Source organism: Panthera onca, chromosome A3, assembly GCF_046562875.1.
Source record: "Panthera onca isolate mPanOnc1 chromosome A3, mPanOnc1 haplotype 2, whole genome shotgun sequence".
Classification (NCBI taxonomy): domain Eukaryota; kingdom Metazoa; phylum Chordata; class Mammalia; order Carnivora; family Felidae; genus Panthera; species Panthera onca.
In genome coordinates, this window is record NC_138341.1 from 85,629,847 (window position 1) to 85,652,560 (window position 22,714).

At 44.3% G+C, this 22,714-nt stretch overlaps 1 protein-coding gene across 4 annotated transcripts in view; it reads left to right on the forward strand.

The window, feature by feature from the left end:
- The window catches only part of NCK2 (NCK adaptor protein 2), a 153,740-nt gene that overhangs the window by 79,326 nt on the left and 51,700 nt on the right, over positions 1-22,714 (forward strand). The gene's annotated exons all lie outside the window — the stretch shown is intronic.

The following is a 22,714-nucleotide window of genomic DNA, read 5'->3' on the forward strand; positions in this document are numbered from 1 at the left end:
GGCCTTGAGTCTGTACAAGTCGAGGCCTTCCTTGTGCTGCTCTGGGACTATGAGATAAATAAGAACTGCCTTCAGGATGCTTTTGGTCTGGTAAAGGTTCATTCCAACTGTGACGCCTAGAAGAATAGTCTACGTGTAAATGTGCAAACGGATAAAGGATTCTGGGGAAAATTCTGCTTGTTTGTGTGAGAAATCTGCTCGCACGTGTTAAAACTGTACCCGTAATACAGCATGTGGGCTCTGAGATCCAGGGATCCTGTAATAGCCGTTCCTGGGCAGAAACATGTAGTCTGTATAACAGAAATATTTTTCAGCCCTAACAAATCATTTGGGACATATGATTGAAATTGTAAGGGTTGTGGTTTGGTAGTGTGGTTAATCTGGTGTTCTGTCTCTGGCTGGGCCGTAGGCAGGCTTTATGAAGAAGGTACAGTTTGGAGGTGGGAACACCCAATTCACTAGCTTTTCTTCAGACCCTTATTTTGCTCGTGTTATTCACAAATTGTTTTAAACTGTTCTTGAATCTATAACTTTGGGCTGTAGAATCTCTTGGTATGATTTCTGTAAGTTTATTAATTTAATATAGATGAGAATTAGCTTTCATTTCATCTAAAACTGCTGCTAAAATTTTTGTAAGTGGGTTTTTTTTTTCCCCCTTAACGACTTTTTTTTTTTTTTTGGAGGCTTCTTGATTTTACTTCTGCTCCTTTTTGATGTGTAGTAACCTGAACAGCACAGAAATAATAGGTAGTATTTCATAAGAGTAGGATTAAGTGTCTGGGTGTCTTCAGCTTATTATTATCCTTTATGATTTCACTTGGAGGAAATGACATGTCCCATTTATTTAGAGTGTTGTTCATTGTGATTTCCAGGTCTAGGGCTTGGTTTGGAATTGAGAGCTTGAAGGTCATATTGTGTAGCTGAATTCTATGCCCTCCTTCCTCTCTCCCACTATGCTTAAAGTTATCCTGACCCTGTGCCCCCTGGACTGGTCTCTTACTAGCTTTACATAGCCTCATGCGTCGATGGGGCATTCCCAGGTTTCTCCTTCAGACCTGATGTAAGATAAACACCATTGGGATGTTTCATGTCCAATCCTAGGAGATTTCCATTACACAGAAAAGCTCTTACCCTTTGCAAATCAATTTTTTATAATAGTCATTGAAGTGGAACCTTTTAAGACTTAGTCTTTTATAAATGCAGTCACGTATTTCATGGTAATAAGTGAGAAATTAGTGAAAATCCTCAAATCTGATCGTCAGGATTCATCAGGAATTCATCAGTATTAGAATGTGGCACTTAATGGCATTAACACACTTCATGTTATCACTTCAGTTATTCTGAAAGTGTCTTGTTCGGAGAGTGGTAAGGCAGAGAAAGTAACGTGCTCACTCCTAGCAGTATATTCTGCACGAGTGCCCTGCAGGTATCTATTACTATTAGGCAAATGGTTGATTCCTGTGTACAGTTAGATAGAGAACCATTTATAACCATGAAAAGATACTTACAGAGATATCTATACACATATTATTTTAACTAGTTCATTTCTATAAGCTCATGACATCCATGACCAAAAAACCCTGATTGACTTATTAAGAATTACTTTTGTGGTTTAGATAAATGTCCAGTGGGAAAATCATTAGCTGTATCCATTTGTATAATAAATATTTATTGTGAGCACCAACTAGATTCTAGACCATTGACCATTTTAGCACTGTGTTTTAGCAGCTACAAAAATAGATAAAATAAGCTCTAGAAAGCCTTTCTCATGCCCTTGTGGGATGAGGCTGGACCCTGACAGCTGTGGCTGGTTTCTTACAGTGAGTCCCTGGTGCACATGGCAGGGCGATCTGGCTGGCCCTCAGAGAGGAGTCTGGAAAAGCCAGAGGATGCTCTGTTTGGAGTGAGTTTTGAAGAATGAGGGCATGTGTGCACCGAGGCATACTGGGTCCCCTTGGCAAGGACAAGCTAGGTGAATTCACTGGGTAATGGATCTTAGAGTTTCCAGATCATTTAAGCAATATGGGTGGGGACCCAGCATGCTCTTTGGTCAGTGGTCTTTCAATTGCCAGCAGGAAAAGGGCACATTTTGGAAAGAAGTGACAGCCGTGCTAGCCTGGTAAGGTGGTTAGTGGGATGTCAGCCTCGAATGAATTGCCCAGTTATTGGGACACAAAGTTTGCCCTGTCCTAGCGCAGACCTGCACCTAGGGCCGGGCTGAGGGTGGAATGAATGAAGACGGTGGAATGTCCATGCTCCATCTCAGAGGGGCCCAACTGGAGTCCCAAGCCCCTGTTTACCAAGTTGTGCACTTCCCTGCCCCATATTGTCTTCCCTGGAGCCTCCCCCACTTTGAGGTTGAAGAGCAGAATCTTGGGAACTCCCTAACCTTGACCCTGCCTATTTTGCGAAGTGGAGACCATGGGAGAAGCCTGGCAGCAGACCCTTTCCCATTTACATTAGAACTGTTAGAGAATGCATAGCCTGTACTTAACTCTTCTCATGTATGATTGAGAATCGACTGGGGTTCATGGTCGTTGGAGGCTGGCTGGGGTTTACTGGGGATGAAAGACATGAAAGGGCATGGTACACTATGCTGAAAATCTCTCATCTTTTGAGAAACGATTTAGAACCATTTTCAGGACAGAAGCTTAAGGGGTAGAAGGATCATGGTGTTATGGGGCAGGAAAGACCGTGGCTTAGGTGAGAAGACTCGTGAGCGAAGTGAAGGAAAGGAGACGAAGATTTCAGACCGTCAATTTGCTGATAGGAGTATCGGAGAGCAGATGTTAGCGGGGATCCTGTCCACATCATTTCCTTTATTCTTTTTTTCAGTTTTCTGGAGGTCTAATTGACAAAATTGTGAGATACTGAAAGCATACTTCGTGGTGATTTGATACACCATATACACTGTGAAAGAATCCTGACCATCTAGTTAATTAACACGTCCATCACCTCACATATTTCTCTTCTCCTGTGTGTATGTGAGAACATTTAGGTTCCCTCTTAGCAAATTTCGATTAAATAATGCAGTGTTATTAACTGTAGTCACTCTGTTATACATTAGATCCTTAAGCTTTATTTATCTTCTAGCTGGAAGTGTGTCCCTTTTATCAACCTCTGGCTGTTTCCTCTAACCTCAGTCCCTGGCAACCACTTTTCTACTCTGTTTCTAGGAGTTTGACCTCCTCCCCCCCCCCCCAACCCCCCCGCCAGATATCACATATAAGTGATACTACACAAGATTTGTCTTTCTCTGCTGGCTTATTTCACTTAGCATAATGCCTCAGGGTCCATCCGTGTTGTCAAGAATGGCAGGATTTCCTTTTTTTTTTTTTTTTTTTTTTTTTTTCCACGGCTAAATGTTATTCCGTTATGTATAAACACCACGTCTTAATCCATTCATTGCTGGATAGACATGTAGGTTGTTTCCGTATCTCGGCTATTGTGAATAACAATAGCAGTGAATTTGGGGGTGCACACATCTCTTTGATATCCTGTTTTCGTTTCCTTTGGATAGATATCCAGAAGTGGGATTGCTGGATCATATGGTACTTCTGTTTGTAATCTTTTGAGGAATCTCCATGGTGTTTTCCACAGTGGCTGCACCAACTTACTTTCCTATCAACAGTGAGAAGGTGCTTCCTTTTCTCTACATACTTGTCAATACTTGTTGTCTCTTGTATTTTTGCTAATAGCCATGCTAACAGGTATGATGAGGTGATATCTCATTGTGGTTTTGATACATTTCCCCGGTGATTAGTGATGTTGAGCGCCTTTTCATGTACCTGTTGGGCATTTAGATATCTTCTTTGGAAAAATATCTGTTCAGATCCTCTACCTATTTTTTGTTTGTGTTTTTGCTACTGAGTTGTATGAGTTCTTTATATATTTTGGATATTAGCCCTTCATCAGATAATGTGATTTGTATTTTTCCCCATTCCGTAGGTTACTTTTCACTCTGTTTATGGTTTCCTTTGCTATGCAGAAGCTTTTTAGACTGATGGAATCCCACTTGTTTATTTTTGCTTTTGTTGACTTTTGCTTCCAAAAACACATTGCCAAGACCAATGTCAAGGAGCTTACCGCCTATGTTTTCTTCTGGGAGTTTAATGGTTTCAGGTCGTATATTCAAGCCTTTAATCTACTTTGAGTGAATTATGTCTATGGTGCAAGATAGTGGTCTAGTTTGATTCTTTTACATGTGGCTGTCCAGTTTTCCCAACACCATTTATTAAAGAGACTATTCTTTCCCTGCTGTATATTCTTAGCTCCTTTGTTGGAAATTAATTGATCATCCACGTATGGGTTTATTTTGGGGCTCTTTGTTCCATTGATCTATGTGTCTCTTTTTATGCCAACACCATACATTTTTGATTACCACAGCTTTGTAATATAGCTTGAAATCAGAAATCCATGCCTCCAGCTTTGTGGGTCTTTCTTGTTTTGTTTTTGTTTTTGTTTTTTTTCCCTCAAGGTTGCTTTGGCTATTCAGGATCTTTTGTGGTTCCATACAAATTTTAAGATTGTTCTATTTCTGACAAAAATGCCATTGGAATTTTGATAGGGATTGCACTGAGTCTGAAAGTGGCTTTGGGTTATATGGACATTTTACCAATATTAATTCTTGCAATCCATGAGCATGGAATATCTTTCTGTTTGTGTTTTCTTCACTTTGTTTCATCAGTGTCTTACAGTTTTCAGTGTATAGATATTGTACCTCCTCAGTTATATTTATTGCTTAGGTATTTTATACTTCATGATGCAATTGTAAATGAGATTGCTTTCTTAATTTCTCTTCCTGATAGTCCATTGTTAATGTAGAGGAACAGAACCGATATTTGTACAGCATATTGATATTGTATATTGCGACTTCATTGAATTTGTTTATCACGTCATCTGCAAATAGTGACCGTTTTTCTTCTTCCTTTCGGATTTGGGTGCTTTTTGTTTCTTTTTCTCGTCCAATTGCTCTGGCGAGGAATTCTAGTACTATGATGAAAAGTGGCAAGAGTGGACATACTTCTCTCGTTCCTCGATCTTTGGGGAAAAGCTATCAGTTTTTCCACTATTAGGTATGTTATTAGCTGTGAGCTTTATTATGTTGAGTTTACATTGCTAAAAAATACTGCAGTATTGATTCTACCACAGTTAACCTGGTGGTGGAGTTGATGGGAACCTGCTTTAACCTACTGGACACTTTTCAGTCCAGGTTTGCTCAAGTACAAGGGCTCTCAAACATCTGCACCTGTGCTCTCATTTGTACCCCATGCTTGGAGTGTGATGCTTATAATGCAGGGCAGCATTCCATACAGATGGCACCACCCCTGGAGAGGGTGGCCGTGCCTCTCTCTCCCTGTTCTGGGCAGCCAGTGAATCTGAAAAGGGATTTCACTTGACTGTAATATCTTTGTGCATCTTAGCAAATTTCACATTATTGCATATTAGATTTGCTGCAATATTCTAACCAATTATGGTCTGAAAGTGGATATTTCTCTGTGTACCAAAGAAACACATTTTATTTTATTTTTTTTTAATTTTTTTTAGCGTTTATTTATTTTTGAGACAGAGAGAGACAGAGTTTGAACGGGGGAGGGTCAGAGAGAGAGGGAGACACAGAATCTGAAACAGGCTCCAGGCTCTGAGCCATCAGCCCAGAGCCTGACGCGGGGCTTGAACTCACGAACTGCGAGATCATGACCTGAGCTGAAGTCGGATGCTTAACCGACTGAGCCACCCAGGCGCCCCAAGAAACACATTTTAGATGTCAGTCCTTTTTGTCTTCCCATTGATCCTTTTATTTTGAACTTCTTGAAGAGTAAATGGAGGGACTGAGATGGATTTTTAAAAATGCTTTAAACTTACATTCCAGTGAGCTCTTTTCTTCTTCCAAGGATCAAAATTAAAATGGAGCATAAATTGTTAAAAAAAAAAACAAAAAAAAAACAAAACAACCTACCAGACACTTTTCTGGTACCTGGCACAGGGCTTTTGCCACCTCTGTTGTTGTCCTTAATCTGAAAGACAGATCTCATTACCCCCATTTCATGAACAGAGGCACTAACCCTCAGGAGAGGGTAAGAGGATTGCCTGTGTTCATAGAGTTGAACTTGCACAATAGCATTTCGACCAAGGTCCTGGTTTATAAGTCCATGTTCTTTCTCTTCCCCATGTCCCTGACATACCCTGGCAATGACACAGTAATCCCCTGTTGTCTGAGCACTAACTTGGGACCGGGGTCCACTTGACACTCAGATTACACAGCGTGGCCAAAGCCCAGAGCTCATAAGAGCAGGCTGTACCCCCACATTTTCCTGACCCAAAGCCTTTCATTCTTCCTAGACCATGAATTGTATCCATTTACTTATTTTTTTCCATAGAAAAGTCTCCAGGAACTAAGTATGGTTTGGAAGCAAGTCTCTTTTGGAAACTTAAAGAAGGGAGCATGAAGGAAAGCTTTGGGAAGGATCGGAGGGATGGGAGACAGGAAGCTGAATCCCGTGGAGGGCATTGTACCTGCTGAAGTCCTCGCGTCAGCTCAGCAGCTCGGGACCAAGCTGAGGTCAGGACACAGGCCTCAGACTTCCACTTGTGCTGTTCCCAGATGGCGTTCAGAGTCACCTTGTACTCGTGATTCCTCTCTTATGAACAGACCTTTGAAAGAGAAGTCACTTGTAGACTCAAGAGGACCTGGTATACTTTCTGTGTTCCGGGTCGTCCCGTGGTCCAATATACTTCCAGGACCTTTGTACACCAGAGTGAAGCTGCATAAAATCGCAGTTTAATGATTTTTCAATGTAGGCAATGAAACCATCATTTTATAGTGGTTGCAGTGATGATCAAAGTTGAAACAAGCATTTTTCTTTTCTGTCTTACCTAACATGCCCTAACTGGGTGGCTTCTTAGAAAGCTGGAAAAAACAATTAAAAACACGGGAAAGCAAGTCCTTGCCCTTTCCACACCCTTTCTTTTCTCTCTGACAGATTGTAGAGGCTGAATTCATAGCATTCCTGTCCGTTCTCCACTGTTCTCTGACTCGTACCTTCTGGTTTACTAAGGAATTTTCCTATAAATTTTCCTAAATTCTCTTTAAAGCCAGGTGATGTGGCCGTTCCCCTCTCTTTTCACACCACCACCGTTGTATAAAAGAAGGAAATGAGCCAGAAGGTCATGGGTTATAATTACTTAACCAAATATGGCCCTGTGTTGGATGGTGACCTTCGTGCTGGTTTGCATGGTGACCTAGTAGCACTCTTTGTCTTCTTTTAAGAGCCCGTAGATGTGACAGAACAATACTAAGAGGCAGGTCACACGGAGCTTGAAATGAGAGCATTGCTGCAGTCGTGGCTCCCCAGTTAGGTGAAGTGTTTTTTCTTGACCTTTCTTGAAAAAAATAAAAAGCACATTCCTGCTGTGTGCACGTGTTGCAGGGTAGGGGGATGTAGGCTTTTTTAGCAAGTTACCACGCGTCTGTGACCGATGATGGGCTGCATCCCAACAAGCCTGTCATAAGTTGAAAACGGTGTTAAGTCAAAAAAGCATTTGATATACCTGTGAACATCAGCGTTTAGCCTAGCCTAGTGCTTAGAATACTTACTTTAGCCCCCAACTGGGCAAACTCATCTAACACAAAGCCTGTTTTCTAATAAAGTGTTGAATATCCCATATGATACATTGAATACTGTACCGAAAGTGAAAAACAGAATGAAAACAAACAAACAAAAAAACCGGAATGGTTGTCAGTATATCGGTTATTGATCTTCGTGATCGCGAGGCTGCCTGGGGCCGTGGCCCCTGCCCTGCGTCATGAGAGAAGATTGTACCACGTATCACTAGCCCGGGAAAAGATCCAAATTCAAAATCCAAAGTACAGTCTCTACTGAATGCATATCGCTTTCACGGCATCATCAAGTCGAAAATTCCTAGGTGGAGCCGTCGGAAATTGGGGGCCCTCTGTAGATCTCGAACAGGGAGATCTGTTGGAGGTGGTGGATGTGTTTATTACCTTGTTTGTGGTGGTGGTACCAAGGTGTATGCGTATGTCCGAACTCATCCAATTGTATATATTAAAGATGCGTGACTTTTTTTTTATATGAAGTATATCTCAGTTAACTTGAAAAATAAATTGCTGTGTCAGTATGAGAATTCCTTTGACCTCCCACCAGCGTGTGCTGATCTAAAGGGGTGCATGGGATGCTGCAAAGCTGTCTTCCACAGGAAGTATGTCTGGTGGTCCTGGAACACTGTGGGGGGTGGTCCTAGGGACCTCTTGCTTCCACCTTCTCTGTGGAAGGTGTGGCAGTCCAGGTTATGTTACAGAACTGTCCACACGATACTGTCCTAGGACTCCAAAATCATAGACCCGGCACTTCTCTGGTCCCTCCATGTCACCATCCCAGAAACCAAGGCTTAGACCTTAACACATGGCCATGAAAAACACCAGTGAACAGATGTCAGTCTTTGTATCACACACCCGCATGCACAACACTTTCTCCAGAATCCTCTGTTCCAGGCATGAGTCAAAGAGGCTTGGAATATAACCTCCAAGAAAATATCATCATTGTTTTACAAAACTGTGTTCAATATGGAGTTTGGAGATTATAAGACAGGCATTTGAAAATGGCCAGTACATAGCTTCTCCCACAAAAGAGACCACCACCAGACCCAGGCTATGGACAAAAAAGACCTTCTTGTTTCAGGCTCCTGGGATCAGTGGTTCTCCCTAGCTCTTCTCATCCTTGTTTTTTCTTTAATGTTTATTTATTTTGAGAGAGAGAGAGCATGCATGCACAAGAGAGGAGGGGCAGAGAAAAAAGGAGAGAGAGAGAATCTCAAGCAGGCCCCGTGCTGTCAGTGCAGAACCCTACGCGGGGCTTGATCTCACAAACCATGAGATTATGACCTGAGCCGAAATCAAGAGTCGGACGCTTAACTGACTACCCAGCTCTTCTGCTCTTGGCATGGAAAGTCTCTCATAGTCTCTGTAAGCACTACCAAATCTACGACAAAATCTCTCGGTAGGATCATAAACTGTAAGTCCCCAAACCTTCTAAACAAGTCTGAAGAAGCCGGGTCTCAGAGCTGCTGTACTCCCCGCTCCTTCCCCATGAGTGCCTTTGGGGGGCCCAAGCAGAATGCAGCCTTCTATGGAAACATCCCACCTGTACACTAAACATTCTGAGTCCCCCAGTGGGCCCGGGTCTGGCCTAGAGTCCACGCGGTGGCCCTGGGCTGCTGCTGACTACCACCTGCCCACACCATGGCCTGCATAGTATTCCACACAGGAAGGGCAGAGAGCCAAGGGCTCCGGACAGGGAACCACTACAGTGGATTCAAAAATTAGGATCTTCCTTACTTCCAGAGGGCAGTCAACCTCAAATCCAACCCGTCAACTTGTCACTGTTATTGCTGGTCAAGTTCAACTCTCTGAGAGACCGAGAAGACAAGTGTCATTTCACAGCGAGATGCGGGTTGGGCTGCCGCAGTCCTGGACCTGGCAGGTGGATACAGCCACCTCCCACTCAGTGAGCACTGGGCCATCCAGGTTTCCATTCAAACCTTGCTTTTGTTACCATCTTGCTCATTAACACAGCCACAAATCGCTCCCCTTAAACGGTGATGTTCTATGGTCTGATTTAGTCATGAAGTTTTTATTTAACTTCCTAGAGCCAGTACTGTTCCCAAAGAAAACTTTTGCAATGTTACAATAAAAGTCGACAGGCAGAAATCTAAAACTCAGGCTGCATTTTTGTTCTCTACATTGAAGCACATCAGTGACATGAGAAGGTGGAAGCAAGAGGTCCCTAGGACCATCCCCCACCCCCCGACAGTGTTCCAGGACCACCAGACATGCTTCCTGCAGAAGACAGCTTTGCAGCATCCCACGCACCCCTTTAGATCGGCACACGCTGGTGGGAGGTCAAAGGAATTCTCATACTGACACAGCAATTTATTTTTCAAGTTAACTGAGATATACTTTATATAAAAAAAATCACGCACATTTAATACGTACAATTGGATGAGTTCGGACATATGCATACGCCTTGGTACCATCAGCACAAGAAGAAGTATTCAAGGTGTGTGAGACACCACAGGCCCCCCTCCAGCTCCAACGGGCAGTAAACAGTCACTCATCTCCCATGTGCCCCTCACCTCTAGCAGATTCCCCCCAGCTACAAGCTGCCCATGCTGCTGGCTTTTGTTGGCTGGGTGGGCCAGGCATAGAGCAGGGGCTGGCAACGTGATAGGTGCTTGGGGACAAGTGGAGACAGGTGTGCCTTGGCCTCTGCCTCACCACTTTTCCTTCCAGAAGCACACGGGCCTCAGGGAATTCTGGGTCAGTGCCTGCTGGCTTCACAAGGGAGCCACCAACCTGGAGGGGTGGATGGGGTGGGGCATCTCATGGGGGAAGCTCCCCAGAGATTCAGGTTTGCTGACGGAGGGGAGGATCACTGGTGCAGATGTTTTCATCCCAAACCTGCCTCGACCTCACAGAGCCACTTTGAAAATCACAGACCCCGGGTCCAGGCCCTAGCTCCGGGGATTCAATGCGGGGAAGCCTGGAGTTTTTTTGCTTGATTTTAAAACTTCTCAAGTCCTTCTCATCAGCCAATTTGGAAACTGCTCACGTGAACCCTGGATTTTGTTTTCACACTGGGGAGATGGAGGGCTAGTTTGGGATTAAGAGCATAGGTTAAAGGCAAGAAAAGAGAGGCAAAGTGCATATCAAAATGCAGTGTTCCTGTTTCCTAGATGGGGCTCAGTTGCTTTTGTGCCAGGGTCACCTCCTCTGTGCTCTGGGCCACTTGGGAACGTGCATTTTTCTTGAAGAGTCACTAGGATGCTCAGGCTTGACTCTAGACCAACCTGGAGTGAGCTAAAGGGGCCTGGGAGGCTGGATGTTTGCATCGATCGTCCTGCAAGGGACCTTCTACTTTGAAGGCCTCCAGTTGAGAATTGTCATGTATTCACACTGTAGGTGATTCATGAAACTTTAAAAAAAAAAAAAAAAAAAAAAAAAAAAAAAAAAAAATCCATTCCATGACTGATTATAGTGTTTCTTGGCAATTCTAATTTTATGGTTACAGTGAGCTAACCCTCAAGGGAGACTGGTCTTATATACAGAAATCTAACAAAATATAATGAAGAAACAGGAAGCCACACAGGGTGCCTTGGTGCTTTAGAACATCCCAGAAATAGGAGTGCTAATCCTCTCTCTCCATATCTTATGTTCTCAATTTTGGAGATTTCAGCATGAGGGATGGTGGTTCCGGCAGAATGTGGCTCGGGGTCAGTGGAGAAATCACACAGCAGAGCCTCTATTATTTTGTATGAAAGGGAAATAATTTATTTTCTGTTAGGGACTTTTTACAGAGCCCTTATTTTTGCCCCTAAAGGACAATATCTGGGTTTACCTGCAGAACACAGGAGAGGTGTGAAACAGTTAGAACTTTATAAAAGGTAACGTACCCAAAGTCACTTTTTGCTCTCAGTGATGTCACACACTGAAGACCGTAGGATACATTCGGTTCCAGACCCACACCCTCTAGCTTCAGGATCAAAGTCCCTTAGGTCTTAGTGTCCTAGTGACCGGGATTGGAGCTCCTCGTACCACAAGATCCCAATGGATCGGCTGATGAACCGGATGATTGCCTTAGGTCCTTTGTGACTCTAGAATTGGGCATGAAAATGTATGTCCCTTAGAGGCTGACCGCATGAGGCCCAGTCCTGTCTCCTCAGATGTTTTGCTTGCAGGATGGATGATGTTTGTGGGGAAGCTTGTCATTTTGATGGTCTCAGTAATGGAAAACTCAAAGAGGCTGCTGTACAGAGTACCTGATGACTTGGGCTTTTTTTTTTTTCTTGCAAAAAATAGAACTGAGTAAAGCAGAAATTGCTTATTCTCAAATTAGAGCCCAATTTCAAATGGGTTACTTGGTATAGGGTTCTGAACTCTTTGCACAGTTATAGGACCCCTGGGTTTGGGCCATTCCTAACTCGTCCCTACAGTACTCCTCCATTTTAGCACAAAAATGGCCAAGTAAATGTCCTGTGTTCTCAGGAGCTTCTCTCTCTCCCGTCATATCCTGGAACACTTTAGAGATAGTTTATATGCATGTATGTATGTACATGTATATGTGTATGTGTTGACAATAAAAGGATGGAAAAATCTATACCGTGTAAACATTAAGCATTATCAAATGAAAGGCAGGAATGGCTATATTAATATCAAAGTACGCTTCAGAGTATGGAAAATCACCAGGTATGGAGGATCCTATCCAGGAGAGCACAGTACATTTAGTTGTCCTGTGTCCTAAGGCTGTGACCACCCCTGAGACTTCCTTGGTTTGGGTGACCTGGACACTTGTCAGGTATTCCTCGGTTGGGATTTAGCTAGTAGTTATTCTCATTGTTAGGCTGGAGTTATGGGTTTTTTGGAGGACGACCATAGGGGTAAAGTGGCATTTTTCATCACATACTACCCAGGGTATATGCTGTCCATCTGCCTTATTAATGTGCCCTTGGCCTTAACCAGCCGGCAGAGGCTGCCTGTTAGGGTTCTCCACTCTAGAGTTCCTCCTTGTGCTCTTCTCAGGCTGTCCTCCTTGGGAAGAGGTCTGAGTGCAGCCCCCACGTAAGTGAGCAGGTTAAGCTCCCGATCCTTGAGAAGGAGGAGCTACATGATTTATTTGGAATTCCTCTGGTGACGTTTGTCTTTTCTCTCCCACTTATTTATTTACTCAACTTTCCATTCCCTTGCTTCTTCTTTTTTTTCTTTTTTTTTTTTTTTTTTTTTTGTAATTTCTATGCTGAATGTGGGGCTTGAACTCACAACCCTGAGATTGAGTTGCTCACTCTCCTGAGTGTGCCAACCAGGCACCCTCATTCCCTTACTTTTTGAAGCTCATTTCACTATATACATAGGTAAGCCTAAACAACGGTGTTTTGTTGGCTGGTTTCAGGGCTTTCTGAAAATGGAACCGTGTAGGGTCCTTTACCTCTTTTCCCTACTCATCATGGTATCTGGGAGTCATCAAAGTGATTTGGGGCGGCTTGCTTCTCTTTCACTGCTGTACGGTACCGAGTCGTGTACCGACCGTGCACGCCTTTCTCCCTTCTCCCCTTGTTTGGATGCTCTGTTTCTCTTATTTTTAATTTTTTTTTTAACGTTTATTTATTTTTGAGACAGAGAGAGACAGAGCATGAACAGGGGAAGGTCAGAGGGAGAGGGAGACACAGAATCTGAAACAGGCTCCAGGCTCTGAGCAGTCAGCACAGAGCCTGACGCGGGGCTCGAACTCACGGACAGTGAGATTGTGACCTGAGCCGAAGTCGGACGCTTAACCGACTGAGCCACCCAGGCGCCCCTCTGTTTCTCTTCTTTAATGTCATAAGCAGTGCTGCTGTGAGCACTGCTGGGCAGGTGCCCCAACACACATGAGCCACTTTCTCTACCACCCACGACTCGGAGTGGAATTACCGCCTTGCATGGTGTGCCACGTTCAGCTTAAAGGAAAATACCAAACTGTCTTCCAAAGTGGTTATTCCATTTCGGTTTCCCCAGCAGAATGCGAGGGTTCCTGTTGCTCCACAGCCTTCCGAACACCTGTATCCTCAACCTTGTGCATTTTTAATCCATCTGGAGTCAAATGGCATCTTACTTCCTACGATCACAAATTATGAATGCAGTGGAGCTTTTTGTATATGTGCTCCCCGTGTGTGCTGCCCTTCTGTGCAATGACCGTGTCCTTTGCTTTCAGTCAAGCTGTTGATCTTTTTCTTGGACTTTTTATGTATTCTAAATACCAGTCCTTTGTCATTACGTGTGGTGCTTACGGCGGTTTCTTTACAAGTGTATTTCATCATGTTTCAATCTGTGAAAGTCGAGAATTCCTTCTCAATCGAGAATCCAGACGTTCTTTTATTGTGCCAGCAATGGATAACCACTAGTTACAAACTTTAATGCTTTCACGTAAAAGGGCATCTTGCATTCTTCTGGCTCTGCTGAGAGGGCCACATCCATTTTGTGTCGTTTCAGTGTTTTCAGTGTTCAACTGCCTATTTTGAGATAGGGGGTTGAGAAGGAGACACACAAAGGTTTTCAATGCTGGAATTGTATTAACAGTGCTTCAGTTGCCTTGGCCAGGTGTGTAATCAGGTTTTGGGCTGTGTGTTCTCCGACGCTTCGTGGGCTTGCCGAAACTCAAATCTTTCATTCTCTGTTGCTGCACGAATCAGTTGCTAGAAAGAGCTGGAAGATTTACTCCTCATTATTGATCGGCATTTCATGAATATGTATGCCTATCCCATGTACTTTTATCCTTCTACTCAAAGTAGCTGAATAGTATGAAATTTAAATTTTTAATTGGAAATCTTCTGTGACCTCCGTCATGAGTCAAGAGCTCTTATTATGTAGAAGAACAATGGCCGTCTCAAAAAGTGAGATCTTTTTAGATGAAGCACCTTAAGTTTGAATGCAACTGCAAACCAGGCCTTCAGGATAGGACACAACAGCCTTTCAGTGTCTCCTACCCACGAGTGGATTCTTCTGCTGGAGGCTGTCAACAGCCACTGATAAAAGAGCATCTGTGGGCCATCCATCAATTCACCCCTTCAGATGCTTGCTGCGTACATGCATAGGCTCAGGCCCTCTTCAAGTGTTCTGTTTACAAGGACACAAAGTCCTTGTCCTCAAGGAATTACATTCCGTGGGAGAAAATAGACAATCAATAAAGACACGCCTGAAGTTCTGGCAAGTGGGATGGAAACAAGAAAACAGAGCGAGGGGATGGAGAGAATACAGCAGCTGTTTTAGATAAGGTGGGGCAGAGTGGGGGCACCTGGGTGGCTCAGTCGGTTAAACCTCCAACTCCTGATTTCGGCTCAGGTCATGATCTCACAGTTCGCAGTTGGCGAGTTCGAGCCCCGCATCAGGCTCTGTGCGGACAGCATGGAGCTGGCTTGGGATTCTGTTTCCCTCTCTCTGTGCCCCTCCCTCACTTGCTCTCTATCTCTCTCTCTCCATATAAATAAAAATAAACTTTAAAAAAAGAAAAAAAGGTGGGACAGAATGGGCTTGGCTGAGAGTTGAATTTAATTGGGGATGGGATACGAAGGAGAGAAGGCTTGGAGCAAGGAAGGTGACATTTGGACAGAGGTTTGAGCAAAGCAAGGGGACAAAGAGTCTGCAGCTATTGGAGGAACAGCATTGCAGGCGGCGGGCACAGTGCAAAGACCCCAAGGCAAGAGTTCACCTGGTCGTTCTGAGGAACAGCAAAGTGTGAGGGACAGGAGGATAGGAGCATGGGGAAAACGAGCCCAAGGTCAAGTTATTTGAGGCCTTCCTGAAGGCTTTGAATTCTGTTGTAACTTGACAGGAAGCTGTAGTAAGATTTGCACAAAGGAGTGACCCAGATCCCGGCCCTCGTACATATACTTGTCTTGCAAAGCCACTGTTAGGGACAGGCTGGGGATGGGGCAGGGGGCGGTGGAGGGTGAACCCAGAGAGACCAGTGAGGAGAAAGTCACACAGTCAGGAGAAGAGGGGTCTGCTGGCTTGGAGCAGGGCGGTGGAGGGGGCGAGTCAATGTCAGTGGATTCGAGACATTGTTTGGGGGTGAGCCCGCAGGGTCTGTCAAATGGGGTGGGTGGTGCCGGAGACGAGGCTGGAATGGCTCCAAGGTTTTTGGCTTGACGAGCAACTGGATGAAGGGTTTGTCATTTGCTCAGAAGGGAACACCGGTGGGAGACACAGGAGAGTTTTGTTGTTGTTGACTTTATTCGTTTTCTTTTGTTTCTGGTGGGGAGAATGAAGAGTTGTTTTAAGACGTGTACAGTGGGAGGGCCACATTAGACATCCAGGTGGACGCATCCAGTGGTCACTTGGGTGGAGTAGTCTGGCGATTCGGGTGAGAGCAGGGGTGGCGACAGTTTTGGAAGTGACACTCATCGCAATGGTGCTCAGAAGCAGGAGGACGGGCGGAGTCATCCGGGCCATTGGCAGATGGAGTAGGGGCTCCCAGACAGTCTGGTTGCTCCTGCATCTCTGTCACAAACAACATAGGAGCCAGAGGGGAGACTGAGAAGGGGGAATCAGGGAGGGGAGAAGCAGGGCTGTGTGATTGCCCAGAAGCCAAGTGAGGGACGCACTCAAGAGGGGCTGATCGACACTGTCAGCTGTCAGCGTGCCGGTGAGGGAATCCAGAAATGAGAGGAGTATTCATGACACAGTAGAGCAGATTCCTCCAGGGGCAGAGGGGTGGCATCCAGTGCACAGAGAAGGGCAGAGCTCAGAAGGGCACCCAGATGCTCATGCCAGGAACAAAAGGGACGGTGGCCTGTTCATAGGCACAGGTACATGGGTGGCCTTCTGACTGCTTCTGTTTCTCTCAGGAAAATAAGAGGCAAGCAAAGTCATTCATCAACCGAGACTGGGGGTGGGGGGTGGGCATGTGAGCGGAGGGAGGAGAATCTGAAACAGACCCCTCACAGACGGAGAGAGGAGTCACTTGGGACACAGAGTAAGCTGCCAGGTGGCACTGAGGGCTTGCTCGGGCCGGTGATCAGAAATATAAAAATGGGACTGGTCAGCGGGTTGTGAGTGCCTCTGGGGCCATATTCGGCTGCCCTGGGGCAAGTATGGAGTAGGCGCTACCAGAGTCTTCTAAATGGTTCCTTGGTACTTGTGGTGGCCATGTCAGACTCCTGATTTATGGCACCTGAGATCTCTTGAGCGGCTCTTGGCATATGTCACCAACTTTTGGCTCACCTAGGTCAGGAGTAAAAATAATCATGCTTGCGGTAGCATGAAGTAGGCACCTCAGGCTGTAGGTGGGATCAGGGAGGCCTGTGTGGTGAGGAGAGGGGATGGGACCCAGCCGAGGCTGGTGGGAGAAGGTGACTGCGGCTGTGGAGGGGGTGGGGGTAGTCAGCAAGGCAGACAAAGCGAGAACTATGTTAGGAACCAGTGAGAGGTATTCGTTAACAGCACTGCTCAGCAGAAGGGAAGGCTAGTCAAAGCCAGACGGCAGTAGTCCCGCAGAATGGCTTCTTTGCTTTCTTCGACGGTACTGTGACCCAGGAACTGGGCTAGAGGCAGCACAGGAGAACACTCATGTGGAAAATGCACACGAGGTGGGATGTAGAGACTGATTTTACTATAACATCAGCCATGTTGATTCTGAGACTGGGGCAGGAGATCTACAGGATGAGCCTGGCGTATGTTGTGATGCTAGAAAGTAAGGATGTGTTCTGAATGCTCGGAACACACGCATTCATACATACATGCAAACTCACAACGATGGTGGAATGTCAAAGGAACACAGGAGCCGACTGAAATCAGAGTGCCCAACAGCCCAAGTTAGAACAGTTGGAGCAACAACATAAGAAATATTGGAATGTAGCCCAAGGTACAAAATAAATATCCAGAAGTTTCCACTGATACAGATAAATGAATAAATTTTAAAGCCGGGGAAGAGAGACAGATTTCCTGTGTGGAATAACAAATAACTTGCGGAGACACTCTTCCTCAGGAAGGTGGAGCACAGATCCCCACCCTTGGGTGGGCGGTGCTTAGAGGTGTCCTTCCAGAAAGCTCTGTATGGAGAAGAGGCAGAGTGACTCAGAAGTGGGAAACCCTGACAGACACACCTCAGCCGGCCGTCGCTGTCAACATCAACAGTGATGAATCAGTGGGTAGCATCTACCCTTGATACCCATGTGATGAAAATGGCATCTCCCCTCTGTGCTCTTCCTCCCAAAGCCATAACACAACTCTGCTGAGGAGAAACCAGACATATCCCAGCTGTGGACCTTCTACAAATTACAAAGACCTGGAGACTGTCCCTCAAAACTGGAAAGGTCATCAAGACGAGCCAAGTCTGAGAAATTGTCACAGCCAAGAGGAGCCTAAGGAGACATGAGGACTGACTGTGATGTGGTCTTCCCAGTGGAATCGCGGATTTTAAAAAAGGACTTAGGCAAAACCCAAGGAAATCCGCATAAAATATGAACTCTAGATAATAACGCATCAGTATTGGTTTATTAATTGCCCAAATGTACCATTCTAATGTAAGATGTTAATAAGAGGGGGAAACTAAAACTACTCTGAAAAATAAAAAAATAATAATTTTTTTTTATTTCAAAAAATCAGGCACAGATGATAGAAATTCTTATTTTCTCCTTCTGTTTTCTTGAATGACAGGAAAGACTTCCGTAAAACAATGATATGTTTGGAATAAATATCTGCATTTATCTTTACAAAAGCATTTGTAGGGGTATCTGTGTAGTGAGTAAACCCAGAGTAGCCAGGTATCCCCTCATGTACTAGGTCCCTGACCTGGGCCAGGCTCCATCCTGAGCATGATGGTTGAAGGTCCCCATCCCCAGGGCTAGATACAGAGGGGCTTTCTGTAATTTTTTCTCGCCATTAAGCAGGAAAATTGAAAACCTGGAATATTGAGGAATGTGGGCATAAACCATGTATATCTGAAGACCTAAAATGATTTGGGCAGCTTAATTACATTTAGACACTGTAAGACCTTGATAATATGGACTGTTTTTAAAATCACTGTGCTTCTTGTTTTACTCTTGTGTGGTTTTAGAATTAGGCAGAGGATTGTGAATAATAAAGTGGTAAGGAAGAAGGTCAGGTATTGATTAGTGTAGCTGAATTCATTAGTAAGAACCAAGGAAGCTCCTGGCATTTACGTTATGATATATTTATGAAATAGATATTTAAGTTATAACAGTTACAATTACTTTTGTGGGGAAAAAAATAGCAAAGCCCAATAAACTCTTAGAAATGGTGACCGATGGCTATTTGTCTACTTTGAGAGCAGTGGGTGTGCATCGTGAAAACACTTCACACTCTCGTGGCATTGGAAAGGAGGGCCAAATTTTGCCAGAGATCAGTGTCCATTTTCACAGATGAGCATTTTTCTTTTCTTCTTTTTTTAATTTCAGCTTTATTGAGGTATAACTGGCTAATAAAATTGGAAGGTACTTAAAGTGTACATCATGGTGCTATCATTTTCCATATATGTTGTGAAAGTATTCTCCCCACCTAGATGTTAATTAAAACATCCATCACCTCACATATTTCGTTCTTTTTTTGGTGAGAACATTTAAGTTCTCTCTTAGCCAATTTCACTTATGCAACACAGTGTTACCAACTGTAGTCACTGTGCTCTACGGGAGATTGTCAGACCTTATTCATCTTAGAGCTATAAAAGCTTATATCCTTTTTACCTAAACCTAATCCTCCCTGTTTCTTCCACCTTCCCAGCTACTGGCAACCACTTTCTGGCTCTACTTCTACAAGTTTACCTTTTGGGGGTGGGGGTATTTTTCCATTGCTCTCCTTTGTCTCTTGACCCCGTTACTGTGATGTCTTCTAGGCCGATGGAAGACCGTGTTGGTTCCAAGTCCGTGTGTTTTACAATTAATGCTGTATAATGAAATTGGCTTGTTACGTTGACAGTGAGTCTCCAAAATGGTGGTACTTGGGCTAAATTAACGCTCATAACCTTCTTCTCAGTGTGCTGAATGTCTAAGACGCTCATGAAGAAACTGACAGAGGTTAGCAAAGGTTAGCAAAATGGATACTCTCAGGGCCTGAGTGGTAAATTATGTATAAAAAGAGTAAAAAAAAAAATAGCATTTCCCAGTTTCTGTTGCAGCAACAGAACTCCCAATTCTATTTCTTTTGTCAAATTTCCTAGGCACTAATGACTCATATTGACTTATTAGTCTAGTGTTTGGAATTCTGGTTGTGTCAGGGATTTCACATAGTAAAATTAGTTGCTTGGTGACAAACTTCTGCAAACTCACATTTGAAGATATTTTTGTTAATATGGCTCAGTTTGGGAGATTATCTGATCCTGAGAGTAAGGATAAATTAGCAGTATTCACTTAAAAAGAAAAAAAAAATGGGGATGGGGTATAGCAGAAAATCCGAGCTTTATTATAAAGTATAAAACTTTCTTTTTCTTGAGAATTGCCATCCACTAATAAATCCTGCTCAGGATCCAGTAAAAAGAAAGTTCGCTTAAGAAATTATTTGTGCCTCACATCCAGTATGATGGCTGCTATCAAAAACAAAACAAAATTGGGGCACCTGGGTAGCTCAGTTGGTTAAGCATCTGACTTCGGCTCAGGTCATGATCTTGCGGTTGGTGAGTTTGAGCCCCGTGTCTGGCTCTGTGCTGACAGCTCAGAGCCTGGAGCCTGCTTCGGATTCTGTGCCTCCCTCTCTCTCTGCCCCTCCCTGGCTCATACTCTGTCTCTGTCTCTCTCAAAAATAAGTAAACATTAAAAACAACAGCAACAAAACAAAACAAACAACAAAATAACAAACATTGGTGAGGATGTGGAGAAATTGGAGCTCTTGTTCACTGCTGGTGGGAATGTAAAATGGTACAGCCATTACAGAAAATAGTTTGGAGGTTCCTCAAAAAATAAAAATGGAATGGTCACATGACCCCATCCACTTTGGGATATATGCCCCAAAGAATTAAAAGCTGACTCTCAAAGAAATAGTTGCACGTTCACATTCATAGCAGTGCTACTCATAATAATCCAGAGGTGGAAGTAAGCCATATGTCCATCGATGGATGGGTGGATGGATAAACAAAATGCGGTATAATACCTACGGTGAAATATTTTTTAGGCTTACAAAGGAGGGAAATTCTGACACCTGCCATAAGATAGAGGAACCTTGAGGACTTTATACTGAGTGAAATAAGCCAGACACAAAAGGACAGACGCTGTATGATCCCACTTACGTGAGGTCCCTAGAATCGTCACAATCATAGAGCTAGAAGGTGGAGTGGTGGTTGCCAGGGGAGGGGGATGGGAAATTAGTGCATAATGGCAACCTGGTTGCAGTCTGAGAAGATGAAAAAGCTCTGGAGATCGAGGCTGAACAATGTAAATGTACTTAATGCCACTGGACCTGTACACTTAAAATTAGTAGAAATGGTTAAATTTTATGTTATGTGTGTTTTGCCACAGTTTAAAAAATAAATCGTATGGCATATTGTGTGCTTGAGCTTCTACTAATACTGTAATCAGTCTTTAAAAAGGTGCTAAGTGCCGCTCTGGGTCAATGAGGCTAGGTCCAGTGGGCAGGTGGAAATGCCGGTGTGATGCAGAGCCACCATCGGAGACATAGACACCAGGGAGCAAGAGCCCTGGAACCATCAGTGCAAAGTGAGCTCGCTTGCAGAGCCCCAGGGGTTGGGGAGGGGCCAGGAGCACCAGGAAGCAGCAGGCAGCAGAGGAGGAGGAAAAAAAGCCAGCCACCTTCCATCTTGGATGTTTAGGAATCTCTTTTCACTGGTTCCCTTCAGTAACATCAACAAATGCTTTATGTTTTGGAAATAACTTGGCTACACTTACTTGCCTATAAAATGTATTGTGGTTAAGTGCCATGGACACGTGACAATTCTCTCTTGGCTGAATACAAGCAGATATCATTCAGATTAGCCACAGCAGGAGCCGGGTGCACCCAAGATCTGTTGGGACCTCCTTATAAAACTTCCAGCATAGGATTGATGGTGCTCTGGCATCCCAATTTGATGGCACTACCTTAGAGCACTGGTCTTATGGTTATTTTAAATTCCCTCATGCCACTCTTTTTAAATGGCACTGTCATAATCTAGGGCAACATGTTTTTTGAATCCCTGTAAACAAGCTACATTCGAGTCTACTGAGTCTTGTGATTTGGCATCTCATGATGTAGGGGGAACCAGAATGTCTTAACGATTATCCAGCATGGACCAGGTAGTGGGTACTTCCTGTGGATCATTTGATTTCAGCCTCACAGAAGCTCCGGCCCCATCTTCAAACACAGCAATGGAGGTCAGAGAAGTTAGGCAACTTCCCCCACGGTCACCTCCCGGGTTGGTGCTGAAACTGGATTTTAAACCCAGCCTTCCCCAACTGGAGAGGAACAATCACAAAGGAAACCTTCACACATACAAAGATGTAGAGACTTTACAGGCTTTGACTGTCATCCAATACAATTAGGAAACAAATCCTAAAAAAGACCCTCTCCAAAATAACCCATGGAGTGAAAGCCACCAGGCTCTTACTGCCTTGGAAGTCTGTGCCCTGTCCTGTTCAGCCACGCTTAGCAGGAGCAGCTGCAGGGAGGTGGCCATCTGCTTGGGGTGACAACAGTATATACCCATGGGCCTGCTCCTGCACCATGGGAGGAACTGAACTCTTCAACTTTGTGTTTTGGAATCGGGAAACTTCCCTTGCAGCTGGTCTAGCCTTCCTGTACCCCTCCTCCAATAGGATATTAAAAAGCCAACAAGGCCTTCCCAGATCACACCTGGAAGACTGGGAGCTACTGTCTCTTTCTCTCATCTCATTCTCATTTACCAGTCCATCAAAAAGAAATTGAAATTCGTGTCTTGCTTATTCGTATCCACCTTTCCCTAGGGATTTCTTTCTTCAGCCATGCTACAAAATTCTACCAGGGAACACTCCCGGGTCGTAGAGGATCATGGATATAAAGCCTGAGCTTTGTGATGAGACCGTTCTAGGCACTTGGAATCCCTGTGCAGGCCCTTTATAGCTTTGTGGATTTGGACAAGCTATTTAATTATGCTCCAGGTTTATCGTTCCTTGCCTATATCTGTAGATAACTTCAGTTTCCGAAGGTTGTCGTAAACATTTGATGAGCTAGCACATCTGAAACAGTGTG